This window comes from Bos indicus, chromosome 5 (assembly GCF_029378745.1).
Source record: "Bos indicus isolate NIAB-ARS_2022 breed Sahiwal x Tharparkar chromosome 5, NIAB-ARS_B.indTharparkar_mat_pri_1.0, whole genome shotgun sequence".
In the NCBI taxonomy this organism is placed as follows: domain Eukaryota; kingdom Metazoa; phylum Chordata; class Mammalia; order Artiodactyla; family Bovidae; genus Bos; species Bos indicus.
The window spans coordinates 72,051,770-72,065,173 of record NC_091764.1 but is presented as its reverse complement, the minus strand read 5'-3'; the positions used below and the strand labels follow the sequence as shown (position 1 = coordinate 72,065,173).

At 43.4% G+C, this 13,404-nt stretch overlaps 1 protein-coding gene across 6 annotated transcripts in view; it reads left to right on the top strand.

Annotated features, from left to right (window-relative positions):
* LARGE1 (LARGE xylosyl- and glucuronyltransferase 1) overlaps positions 1-13,404 on the top strand; it is a 609,153-nt gene that overhangs the window by 387,667 nt on the left and 208,082 nt on the right. The gene's annotated exons all lie outside the window — the stretch shown is intronic.

Sequence of the window (13,404 nt, the reverse complement as noted above, 5' to 3'; positions counted from 1 at the left end):
CTGTATACATAGTTGGCATTTAAATCTTTCTGGAATGCATAAATGGTTAATGGAGTGACCATAGTTAATGGTTAATGGTTGAGTGATGCTAGTTATGCTTCTTCTGAACTAGCTGACTTCATCCCCCTGCTTCTGATTTTCTAGAATCTTAGAAAATGAATGATTAAGTAGTGGAACAGGCTATGAATGGAGGAAGATGCTAAGAGGTGGGCTGAAGGCTCTTTATTATCCTTTTATAACATGTACCATAGAGACCAATTACTTTAACTCATCTTCCAAAGTTATAAGGATGCTGGTTAACTTGGCTTTGATTTTTTTTTTTTCCCCTAGTACTAATTTTTTAGCAGGCATTCATTTACTGGGTCTGTCTTCAAGTATTTTATTTGGTAAGCCCATTTCTTTCTTTTTTAAATAGCAGCTTTATTGAGATATAATTCTTACAATTCACCCTTTTAAAGTATGCGGTTCAGTAATTTTTTTAGTATATTTGAGTATTCGAAGAGCTGTGCAGTCATCATGGCTTTCTAATTCAGAACATTTGAATCACCCCGAAATAGATACCTCCTTCCCGTCAGCAGTCACTCACCATCATTCTTTCCTCTACGGGTCCATGGTAACCACTAATCTGTCTCTAGAATTTGCCTGTTCTGGATGTTTCATATACATAGACTCAAACCGTTAGTGATCTTTTGTGACTTGCTTCTTTCGCCTAGTATCATGTTTTCAAGGCCCATCCGTGTTGCAGCATGTAACTGTGCTTCTTTATCTTTTAAGGTCAAATCATATTCCATTGTATGGATGTACCACAGGTTTAACATGCATTCATTCACTGACAGACATTGTTTCCACTTTGGGCCCATATGAATAATGCCACTGTAAATATTCACATACATAGTTTTTGTGTGGATATACTTTCAGTTCTCTCGGGAATAGACTTAGAAGTGGAATCCCTTAAGTGTCATCCCTAAGCAAGGTGACTCCTGTTTAATATTTTGAGGCACTGCCGGATTGTTTGTGCCCAAGCAACTAGACCATTTGCAAACCTCTATCTTGGACTTAGCTGTTCGTGTGCTAAGAATACCAATGCTTTGTATCTTTGTTGCATGCCAGCTAATCAGACAGGTGGAGCAGGTGATAAATGTAGAGTGGAGAATTGCAGAATCTTCTCATCCCTGCAGCCACGCTGGGCACCAGTTCAAACCCAATGAGTTGGTCCAGTGCACTGGGTTCAAACACAGAGGATCCTGGGTATAGGGGTCACCAGAGAACAGATGAAGTTGTTTAACCATGAACTAAAGGCATGATGCTATTTAATAGATTCCCATGTCTGAGCCTATATCCTATTTACATATCATATATCACTTGCATTTGTTTGTCTTTAATTTCAGTGACATGTAACAAAATTATTTGAAAATCTATCTTTTGCAGCTTCTCCACTTGCTTAGATCTCTTTTTTCCTTTGTACAATAGTCACAATCAAGATTCTTAATCCCTCCAATCTCTAATTGGAGGTTACACGCTCTAAGCTGCAAATTGTGCTCATACTGTGGCCCTGGGATGTTGGTGGAAGTTGCACAGGACACGGTTTCATTGAAGACATCTTTTCTCTGGACCAAGAGAAAGAATGGAGCTGAGCATATTCTTGCCAGAAGGCCCAGGGATCCCTCTGATCCTGATAGCAGAGCATGTAATGGGACTTTTCTGAACAGAGTCAGGGCTGACCCTTGTCCTCTATCCTCCCTGCCCTGATTATGTATCTCAACTGAGATGGAACTTCCATGTTTATGACAATATCTGCCTGACAGAAAGATCCGAAACCAAAATTAAACACGTAAATGCTTCCTAAACCACAAGAGCTTTGTACTAAATTAATAAATGCTTATCCATCTCAGCGGTAGCAACCCTGCTGTGTTTCAGGCAGATTCTCTAGAGTCCTTCTTGCTGTGCCAACCTGAGACAAAGTTAGTAGATATGCATGGGGAAGAAAAGGCTACTGGGCTGTGCCTTCTCCCACTGCTGCTGCTGCTAAGTCGCTTCAGTCATGTCCGACTCTGTGCGACCCCATGGACTGTAGCCTACCAGGCTCCTCTGTCCATGGGATTCTCCAGGCAAGAATACTGGAGTGGATTGCCATTTTCTTCTCCGGGGGATCTCCCCAGCCCAGGGATCAAACCTGTCTCCTGCATTGGCAGGTGGATTCTTTACCTCTGTGCCACCAAGGGATCTTTTTTTTTTTTAATCTCTACCTTGTGAATTTTGGTAGACCTGTGACTTCAGCTAGCCAGAAAAAGAGAAGGAGCCTTTTCAGACCGCCAGGTGCACATTTTTCCCTTTCTCCTCACACCCACATTGGAATGAGAAAAGAGATGGGCTGCTCCTAAGATCTCTGGACTGGGAGACAGTTGTCTGGTACCTGTGATAATTCTAGAAAAGGGGTAATTATAGAGAATGGGGGAGTTCAGGAAAGTGACAGTGAGTGAGATGGTATGTGACCCAGGACCAGTCAGAAGTCTGCTCTGCTCAAGTGAACAAGTTTTATATCTAATCCTATACCTGGAGCACTAGAGAAGATTTTATAAGTTGATGAGAGTATGAAGAAACAATCAATATATTAGAAAGGAAATAATATTAGCAGTGGCCAGGAGTTAGGGGTGATGGGGGAGGGGAGAGTGCAAGGGGATAGCTGTGATTTTTAAAGGGTTAAATTAGGGAGATCTTGGTGGTGATGAAACAGTTCTGTGTCTTGACTGCTGTGATGGTTTAATGAATCTACACCTATGATAAAGTGGTATATACACATGATACTAATGTCAGGTTCCCAGTTTGGTTGCTGTAGCCATCTAAGGCGATGGTACTTGAGACCTCTTTGCACTGTGTTGTAACTTGCTGTGCATTTATAATTATCTCAGAAATTTTAAAAAAATGTTTAACCTGGGAGGTAAAAAAAGGAAAACAGTAATGCAAACAGAAAAAAGTAAATGATATGATAGACAGTGAAAATAATGGCATAGCCTCTAGGTAGGTATAACCTCTATTAGGCTTCTGACAAATGGTGACATTTAAAACAGAAAGATAGCCACACTGTGACTAATGTAGTGGCTGTCATTAAGATTTCCCAAAATGTCTGTGACTCATGTCACAGACAGTGGGCTAATCTCAAAATTATATACAAAGAACTTCTAGAAATTAATATGGAAAAGACCAGTAACCATGGTCAAAGAATATGAATATATAGTTCATAGAGGAGGAAATACAGATTTTTTTATATTTTTTATTTTTATCTGTTTGGTCATCCTGTGAGCCTTGTGGGATCTTAGTTCCCTGACCAAGGATTGAACCTCCGACCCCTGCAGTAGAGGCATGGAGTCCTAACGACTGGGCCACCAGGGAAGTCCTGGTGGTCTTCCAGGACTGGTTCTTAAACTCAACTTTACCACTATCAAAAAAAATTTTTAAACAGTAAAGCAAATTTAAAGATACCAAGATGCCACTTTTTGAACTCCTAGTTTACTGAAAAATCTAAAAATTTGGTAATACGTTCTGCTGGTAATGCTGAGGCCCTCTCAGGCTTTACTGGTGGCAGCCCAGATGGATACAGCCCCCTACAGACACCTACTTGGCAGTCTTGACTCAGTTCCTGGAACAGAAATGGCTAAGTGTTCACCAAGATTCATTTTTCCCTTCCATAGTAATACAGATGCAACTGGAAAGTGGCTAGGCAGATACAGAAAGCACTCTTCAGCTCCCCTGCCAGACACATTGCACGTTCTTTCCAGTGGGATATGAGTAGAAAAGTAGTGTGTGCAAATGCTTGTGCATGTGTGTGTGCCTGTTTGCAAAGGTGGCCAAAAATTCTTCCCCTCCCTGTGCCTGGGTCATGACTTGGCAGCCCCTCCCAGGAAGAGAAGTCCGTCTTAACTTCCTGAATCTGGCCTGCCCTTATTGCTTACTGCCAGTGCAACAGTAAGAGACGTGCTAGGAGCAGAGACCTGAAAGCGCTTGCATTGGAGCTCACTCTCCTGCTGCTGTTGGAAGACTGCTGCTGTGATAGGAACAAGCCTGGGCCAGCCCGTCAAAGGATGGAGGACCATGCAGAGAGAAGCCCCGGTCATCTGAGCTGTCAGGACTGGCATGTAGTAGCTTTGCCAGCTGGTCCACAGGTGCTGAACAGGAACAGCCAAGAGATCAGCCATACCGGGTCAGATCCAGACCAGCCCAACTGAGTCAGGCCAGATTGCCCACCTGCACCTATAAGCCACTATATTAGGAGTGATTTGTTACACAGCAGTGCTAACTGATACAACGTCCTACTTCCAGGACAAGGTTTCTCGGAACTACGTATACAGATGTGGACCTGGGAAGCAGTGGTGGAACGGACCTTGATTCAGAACTGACCTAACTCCCAGAAGGGTAGTGGGGGCATGTGCTAGAGATGTGTGTTAGAGATGACCTTGTTCTGTGTTTGGCAGAGAGAGGTCTGTTACCTGCGATGCTTGTTGGAAACAGAAGCCTGGAGGGTTCTTTCTGCCCAGCTGTGGGTTCCAAGAAAGGACATTTTATGAACTCCCGCACATGTATCTCAGACCCACAGCAGCTTAAGAACCACAGGAACAGACCAACAGTCTCTTAGCCTACCAGAGGAGGCCAGATGGAGAAACTTTTTAACCCCAAAAAGAAGAAAATGCTCCTCAAATGAATAACTGATCCCCCTTTCCTTGAGAACATGACTTGGTCATCTTCTCTTTTATGCCTCAAAGTAAAAACAGACTGTAGGCTGGCGATGTAGTCCTCCAGATCAGATCTCTGAGCGATTGGCTTTCCTTTACTTTCTTTTTTTTTTTTTTTTCCCCTCTCCTTTTAAAATACTAAGTTGTTTCTTTTGTTAAGTAACAGACTTTCTTCAGTAGAGGATGTAGAAAGGGCAATGATTTAGATGAAATCTGAGAAGGAATCTATCAATTTTTAAAAAATATTTAGGAGGTTAACTGCTTAGGGGCAGGAGATGGGGAGCCTAGTGTCTGATCTGGGACCTGAATGGCAGTTTCTGAAGGGTCTGCTTGATTATTAGCAGCTCAGGTAAGTAGCCTCAAGACCTGTATCTTAAGGTGGGTTTTAGAGGTAACAGTGCCCCCTTCTGGTGCGAATGGGGTTTTAAAGTATAATGTGCAAATCTGAGCCCACTGGCAGCTTTCGTCTCCTGAGAGGTGGAATCCTTGCCTTAGCAGATCTTCTAAGGGATAAACCTCTCTCTGGGATGTCTCTGTCTTCCCCGACGTGGGCAGCTCAGGGGCCTTTGAGTTTTGCCAGAGATCACTGCATTCCCTGGTGGCTGAGACAGTAAAGAATCTGCCTGCAATGCAGGAGACCCAGGTTTGATCCTTGGGTCGGGAAGATCCCCTGGAGAAGGGAGTAGCTACCCACTCTAGTATTCTTGCCTGGAGAGTCCCATGGACAAAGGAGCCTGGCAGGCTACAGTTCATGGAGTCGCAAAGAGTCAGACATGACTGAGCAACTAACATTTTCACTTTCTTTTTTTTTTTTTTCCCCACTGTGCCGAGTGAGGAGTTCTTCACTTGCTTTTCGAAGTCATCTAGGGTTCGCTTTCCCGTGGCTCAGGTTGTAGGGCCTCCAGATGATCAGCCAGGACTTATTCACAGTTAAGGAGTATATACAGAAAAGAAAGGCACAATTGCCTTCTGGAGCTGGCATTCTCATCAGCTCGTCTGAATTACTCACACTCCTCACTCTCTTTATTGTTGTAAATAAGAGTTTGCTGCAATTTGGAGTCCAAGGACCCAACACAAGAGTGTTTACATTATTGTTGATTTATTTTAAGGCTCTAGTAAACATTTAAATAAATGATGATGCTGTCCTTGTGGGCTTTGCTGTGGGAATCTTGCCATCACTCTCTAGTAAATGAGAGACAGGTGCTTAAATAGGAGAAAATTGGGGTGCTCACCCTGGTTAATGCAGGCGTTGTTCTCTAGGGTGCTCTTGGTCAGTCCTCCACCAGTGGTGTGGTAGGAAGCAGGACCAACTTTGTAATCTGTGGGGTCCAGTGCACAATTAAACTTGGGGCCCTTTTAGAGTGATAGTTACGAATTCCAAAATGGTGACACAGCAGAGCTTCAAACCAAGCAGGCTCCTTCTCAGCACAGGGCCCTGTGTGATGGTGCAGGTCACAGGACCCCAAAACCAGCCATGGCTGGGATGCTAGCATGTGGGGCTCCTCCCCCTAGCCCCACTGCCCTTCAGTCTTGCTCCCTGCTGTGCCTTCATCATGCCGATCACACACCTGCCTCATAGCTTCATGCTTGCTGTTCTGTTCCTCTAGATTTCTGCTCAGATGTCATTTAGTGGTGACACCTGAGTCTGTCTTCATAGTCTCCCTGCATCCTTTGCAATAAAGATATGACTCATTATGTATTTCCTAGTTTATCATTTATCAGTGCTCTTACCCCAGCAAAGCGTGAGCTCCTGGAAGACTGGTGCTTGATTGGCACTGTTCCCCAACATCATCTTTAGGGCTAGTGCAGTGCTGGGCACACAGGTGTGTGTGGAGTGCACAAGTCAGGGTGCTTGGGCCAGCTGATGAAGGCAAGCCAAGAGTTAAGAGTTCAAGGAAATGGTGAAGGTTTGCTTCTGACTCTTGGCCCACTTATCATTGATCTTCTCAAGTAGAAACTCTTTCTTCCTCCTGGTCTCCATCCCTCTGGGTGCCATTTGTAAGATTCAGGACCCTGACCGTGAAACAGAGAAACTGCCTTGATGTGACAGAGGCTGAATTTGTCACTGATTTTTGAGAATCTGCTAAAACATACTCCTTTCCAAGGCGTGTTAAGGGCTGTGGTATAGGAGGGCTCTGAAGGAGTATGAGTTAGACAAGGTCACCTGATGCTTGACTGCAGGATGCTCAGAGCCCTTTGTTCACTGATACACATTCCTTTTCACCAACTTACTAGGCCACAGGAAGCTATAATTCATCAAGCATCACAGGGCACCAGTGATCTCTGAAGTATGTTCATACCTGCTAAGTCTCTTCAGTCGTGTCCAACTCTTTGTGATCCTATGGACTGTAGCCCACCAGACTCCTCTGTCCACGGATTCTCCAGGAAGGACTACTGGAGTGGGTTGCCAAGCCCTCCACCAGGGGATATTCCTGACCCAGGGATCAAACCCGCATCTCCTGTGGCTCCTGCATTGCAGGTGGATTCTTTACCACTGAACCACTGGGGAAGCCCAGTCTATGAAGTATACATGGTTATATATTCACCCTGGCGTGGTGGCCTGCACGTCAGGAGACTAAATCCCATCCACCCTCAGCTCTGCCTTCTAGTCAGATTAAGTCAAAGCACCACCACCCCTCTCCTGGGTTCTTGAGTCTGTAAAAGGAAGACTTTTCTGCATTTTACTATTGAATATGTTCTGGTTGATCCCAGAGTTCCTGTCCAGCTCCAACATTCTAGAAAAGACAATCTTGGCTTCTTCTCTGATCCCTGTCAAAATTCATTTATTCAACAACTGTGTGTTCAGTGCTTAACATATGCCAGGGATTCTTCTAGCCCTTCAAAAAACAGCAGTGAAAATCAACACACCAAACCTCTGCCCTCTGGAGCTCGTTTTCACAGATGTCCAGGACGCACAGGCTGGTGGGGAAGGGTTTGCTGTCTGCCAAGGTCTGAGTGGATCAGTTAGCATTGACAAAATGCATCATCACACTGTAAAGAAAACAGCATTGTGACCCAAGTCTAGAGACCCAGCTTAAAGTCTAGCCCTCGCCACCATCAGGAGTGACTTTGAGATCAAGAGCTTGTGCTCTCAAGTCTCTCCATGCAGGTCCTGTCTTGGCTCTCTTGCTTGCTGAGACCATGAGCTCATAACTTCTGAGGATCAGTTTGGGTTTGTTTTTGTCTTCATCTGGAGGATGGGGTCGGAGCCCCTTCCATCACCTTGGAGACACTGCCCACGAGGCACTGAGTCCAGGTCCTGGTTCCTGCTGTTCCTGCAATGATGCTGTTCACAGTTTCTTTCTGTTGTCACACCCTCAGCATACTTAGACATGTCAGCCTATTTTGACCTTGCTGTCTTCTCCTATAAGATGAAGTGCGTGTCTGAGCTCCATGTGAGTCTGCGTTTCAGACTCAGTTTGAGTAGTGTTGGAACTCGGATGACTGTCTCTCCTCCACACGTAGGTCAGTCAGCTGGAACGTGGCTGTGTGTGACGTCTTCATCTCTGTGTAGGTTCAGGCATACCTCGGAGATATGGCAGTTGAGTTCCAGACCACTGCAAGTAAGGCAAAGGTTGAAAAAGGCAAGCCACTTGGGTTTTTGGTCTCCCAGTGCGTGTACAAGTTATGCTTTGCTGCCGTTGTTCAGTTGCTCAGTCACGTCTGACTATTTGTGACCCATGGACTGTAGCACACCGGGCTTCCCTATCCTTCACCATCTCCTGGAGCTTGCTCAAACTCATCTCCTTTGGGTCAGTGATGCCATCCAACCATCTCATCCTCTGTCGTCCCCTACTCCTGCCTTCAATCTTTCCCAACATCAGGGTCTTTTCCAGTGAGTCAGCTCCACTGTGGTCTACTAAGTGTGTAATAGAATTATGTCCAAAAAACCCAATGTACATGCCTTAATTAAAAATATTAGTAAAAAATGCTAACCATCATCAGAGTTTTCACTGAGTTGCAGTAGTAACATCAGAGATCACAGATCGCCGTAACAAATTTAGTAATAATGAGAAAGTTCAAAATATTGTGAGAATTACTAAAATGTGACACAGAGACATGAAGTGAGCAAATAGTCTTGGAAAAATAACACTAATAGACTTGCTAGACACACAGTTGTCACAAGCCTTCATTCTGTAAAAAAAAAAAAAAAAAAAGCTTAAAAAACACAGCATCTGTGAAGTCCAATAAAATTGAATGTGTCTGTATAAATATGTATGTATACATAAGTCTCCGCATATATATACCTGTGCTATGTGTATGTATGCGTCATCACTGGTGTGTGTTTGCACGTGCATACACACACACACACACACACACACACCTCAGTTTCCAAGCCTCCAAAGCTTTCTGCACTGCACCACAACCTTTCAGCCAGCCTTCTGGCCTCTGAGACCTGTTGCTTTTGCACTTGCAGGTAGGCTCCAGGGTCAGAAAAAGGAATTCCTGACCCTTCCAACGCAAGAATTCTATCATTCCTGTTGTAATCCAGGGAGATCTCACTTCCTCTTTTGCATATGTCTTAGTTTTTTTTTTTTTTTTTTTGCAAGTTAACTCTTCCTCCCTCATGGGTCTCTACCCATCAACCTGCTTACCACTTTCAGATTTCCTGGGGCAGAAGCATGTTCTTGCTGCTGGTCCACATCCATCTGCCATTTGTAAGATTCAGGACCCCAGCCTTATAACAGTCTGGAATTGGAACCAAAAAGTGCTTGAATGGCTCCATGCTCAATAATATTCAGATTTCACAAGAGTTAGCCCATTTAGCACACAAAGGAGGCTCAGCCAAAATTTAGACATGGGTAGCTTTTCCTATTACCTTGAAATTAGTCTCGATTACCCTTAAATTATTGAAGATTGACCACCATGCAAAATGGTTTCTCTTTTCATTAATCTTACTAACCGGCTGCATTTGTTACAAATCTTTTTTTTCCTAGCCAGCACATGGTTCCTTTTCTGCAGAAAGCCTTCTGTCCTGCAGTGCCTTTATTTTACATGACTTACTTTTATTTGAGCATTTGATTAATGGTCACACCAGAGCACATCCTGACAGCCTGTTTCTACCTGTGTTTCGCCAACAATGGCATCTGGATGCAGTGTTTGCATCGTCTGGGATCCTTGGGTACTAAGGACTTCTTTTTGCAAAAACTTTGGTCTGAGTGATGCAACACATCTGGCTCAGGGATTTAAAAAATGATATAAAAACTAAATAACAGTGAATATGCTTCTTTGTTATAGAATAAAGCATTTACATCACAGAATATGTTGGAGACTAGAGAAAATCAGGAGGGAGGAGAGAGAAATCATGTATTGCCTACCTAGAGATTGCCGTTATTTGATTAGTTACTTCCAATTTCTTTTTCTGCATATTTTTAAATATAGTTGTCTTCCTTCTGTGCACAGTTCTGGCTCCTGCTTTGTATTTTCACGTAACATTGTTGATCTTCATAATCGCTTTCACTGGCTGGGTTATGTTCCATCTAGTGACTTGTCATCATTATTACTTTTAAGACAGTCTCTTATTTGGGACCAGTTAGGATGTTTCTGAATTTTTGTAGATTTAATGAAGACTTTGTTGAATTTCTTTAGCATATAGCATTCGTTCTTTTGGTTCATCACTGAGTATAAATGAGCAGAATGTGATTTCTGAGTCAAAGGACTTGAATTTTCCTAAGGTTCTTAATCTACAGTGTTGATTTTCTTCTTAAAAGGCATGTGCTGCTTTATAGTGAAAAAAAAAAAAAGATGTCAGAGAGAACCCTAGCAGAGATAAAATTTAATGTTTAATGCAGTTATGCCCATGACTTTGATTTTTCTTTAAGAGGATGGTTTTTATTTAAAAAAAAAAAAAAAAGGTGGAGGGGAATAGTGGCTTTCAGAAAAATCATTTTAATTGTATGCCCACCATCTGACAAAAAGATTGTTCCATTTTCTGGACTTCAGTTTTCCTCCCTGTAAAATGAAGAGATCGGATGAGATGTTACACCCTGGTCCCTTCTTGCGTGGGGGTGGCCATTACAGGTAGACAGTTAGACAGAAGCATCTCTTCTGGTGGAGTAGAAGGAAGAAAACCTGGCCACTAAGTAGAAACATGGCATTTGGTTTCATGGGGAAAAAGCAAGTTTGACATCACTCAGATTTGTCTCACCAAGATGGAGTAGGCAGAAAGGGCCTCGAGATAGAAACAGGATGCCATGGAGGCAGTTAGATGTGAGAAGACATGCTCTGTGTAAACATATTTCTTCTCGTTCTCCTGAAGCGTGCCATCCCTGCCATAGGGGCTTGCAAATGTCATTCTCTAGTCCAGAGTCATCCTGTCTTTATGGGATTAATCTCAGTGGTGAAACTGCTTAGTTCACCTAAATCCTTAGAATATTCGGGAACTTATGATAACAGAGCCGAAAAGGCTCTGCGGTTTATGATGCAAAGCTGATTCCTGCTTTGCTCTCTGTAGTAGCAACATGGATAACGTGTAGAAAACCTCCTTAAATGCCAGGAAAATACCACCCGTGCTGTCTGTGTCAAAGCCTTCAAGCCTCCTTAACAGTGTAAAGGAGACGCAAATATTACCACGTAAAGTATTTAGCTTCCAGATCTCTCCATGTAAAGGCATAAGGAAGTGAAGACACAGGTACCACTCACGTGGGTGGTACCAGCGGCATGAGGAAGAGGCAGCAATAAAAGCTGTGTGTGAAGATACCCAAGTGCAGCTGCCACATGTGGAAACATCTGGCCAAATGGGAGCAAAATCTGGCTCCCCCAGATTGGTGTCATTAGTCATTTAATAGCCCATCAGTAGAAGAGGAAGAGAGTTGCTTTATGTGTGATGGATGGCTTGACACTATAGCACCACCATGGCACCCTCCACCTTAAAACCTGTGCATTTATGAGCCTGCCACTTTCAAGAACAGGAACTATGTATCTGTCATCAGAAAGCCCTGGGAATATAGCACAGACTTCAGAATCAAAAGCTAAGTCAGTTTCTAACTTTGCAGGTTTCAGTTTTCTTACCCACTGAAAGATGGGCGACATCAGTCACCAGCAGCTTAGTCCTTAGTCAGTAGGACCCTCTGGAGCCAGTTAATGTGGGCACACATTTTACCTCCACCTTTTATTAGTGGCATGGCTTTGGCCAAGTGACTTAACCTCTCTATGGCTCAGTTTCCTCATCTGTGAAGTTCCTACCATGCAGGGTTGTCTGGTGCTGAAATAAATAAGCAGATACGTGCACAGCGCTCAGAGGGAGTGTGGGACCCAGCAGGCACTGTGTGCACGTTCCCTGGCATCAGCAGTCCTGCCTCATTCTTTCAGGGGGGCTGCAGGGACAGAGACTCATACCCTGCTACCGCTTGGGACACACAGCAGGCTTCATAACTGGTTGTTACAATGACCACGCTTATACTCTGAGGCCAGTGATTCTCAACAGACCGCCTGGGACCTGCAGTATCAGCACCACTTGGGAACATCTGAGAGATGTTCTTGGCCTCCCATCCCAGACCTACTGAATTTCTGGGGGGTGGGGCCCAGTGGTCTGTGCTTTCATAACCCTCCTGGTGATTCTGCCACATGGGAAAGTTTGAGGGCCACTGGGTTAGGCTGAACATTTCAGGTAGGTGATCCCTTTGATAAGACCAGCCTAAGGCCTGGTATACTTGCTCTTTTTCCTCACTCCCCAAGCAAATATATACCTGTGACCACACAATCAGAGCGGTAAATTGAAGCCAATTAGCAGCTAAGTAACTGCCAGCACTTGTCACCAGGGTAGTTGTTAGTAATTAGCACTAATGACTCTAGAGAGGAAAGCAGTTGTGGTTCAAAGACATCCCCACCATTTGAATTTGCTCAGAGTTTTCTTCAATATCCGCCTGCCATGTTTGTCTTTTACATGCAAACACCATCTCAGTAGGATGGATGCTTCTCTTGAGGCAAGAGCACATGAAGCAGTAATACATGGTGGTGGTTTTTAATGAATGCCAGGATTAGCCGATTCAGTTGGGGTGTGCTCCAAAGTGGTGAATCAACCTTTGGGATGCACCCTGCATAGTAACTATAGAGATGTCAGGATATACCTTGTAAATTTCTCCAGGAAGCGCAAAGTGATTTATCAGCATGACAGAAATTGATGGATGAGCTCACCAAATGACAGTTCTTTCTGAATTTTGTGAGAATAGACCCAAGGGGAAGGAAGAGAAGCCAAGAAAGAATAATTTTCAAATAGGAAATCAAATATGTAAACTCTGGTGTGGAGTTACCAAATGCAGGTTTTTAATTAATGCATCATTGATTTATAATGTTGTGTTAGTTTCAGGTGTACAGAAAACTGATTCCTTTATGAATATACAAACACATATATATTCTTTCTGAGTTTCTTTTTCATTATATGTTATTTTAGAATATTGAATATAGTTCCCTGTGCTATGCAGTAGGTCCTTGCTCGTTATCTCCCCTGCTTTCCTCTTTGGACACCGTAAGTTTGTTTTCTATGTCTGTGGGTTTTTTTTTTAAGTTCATTTGTATATTTTTTTATTCCACATATAAGTGATATATGATATTTGCCTTTCCCTTTCTAACTTGCTTCACTCAATATGATAATCTCCATTACATCTATGTTGCTTCAGACTGCATTATTTTCTAACTTTTTATGGCTGAGTAGTATTCTGTTGTGTATGTACACCAC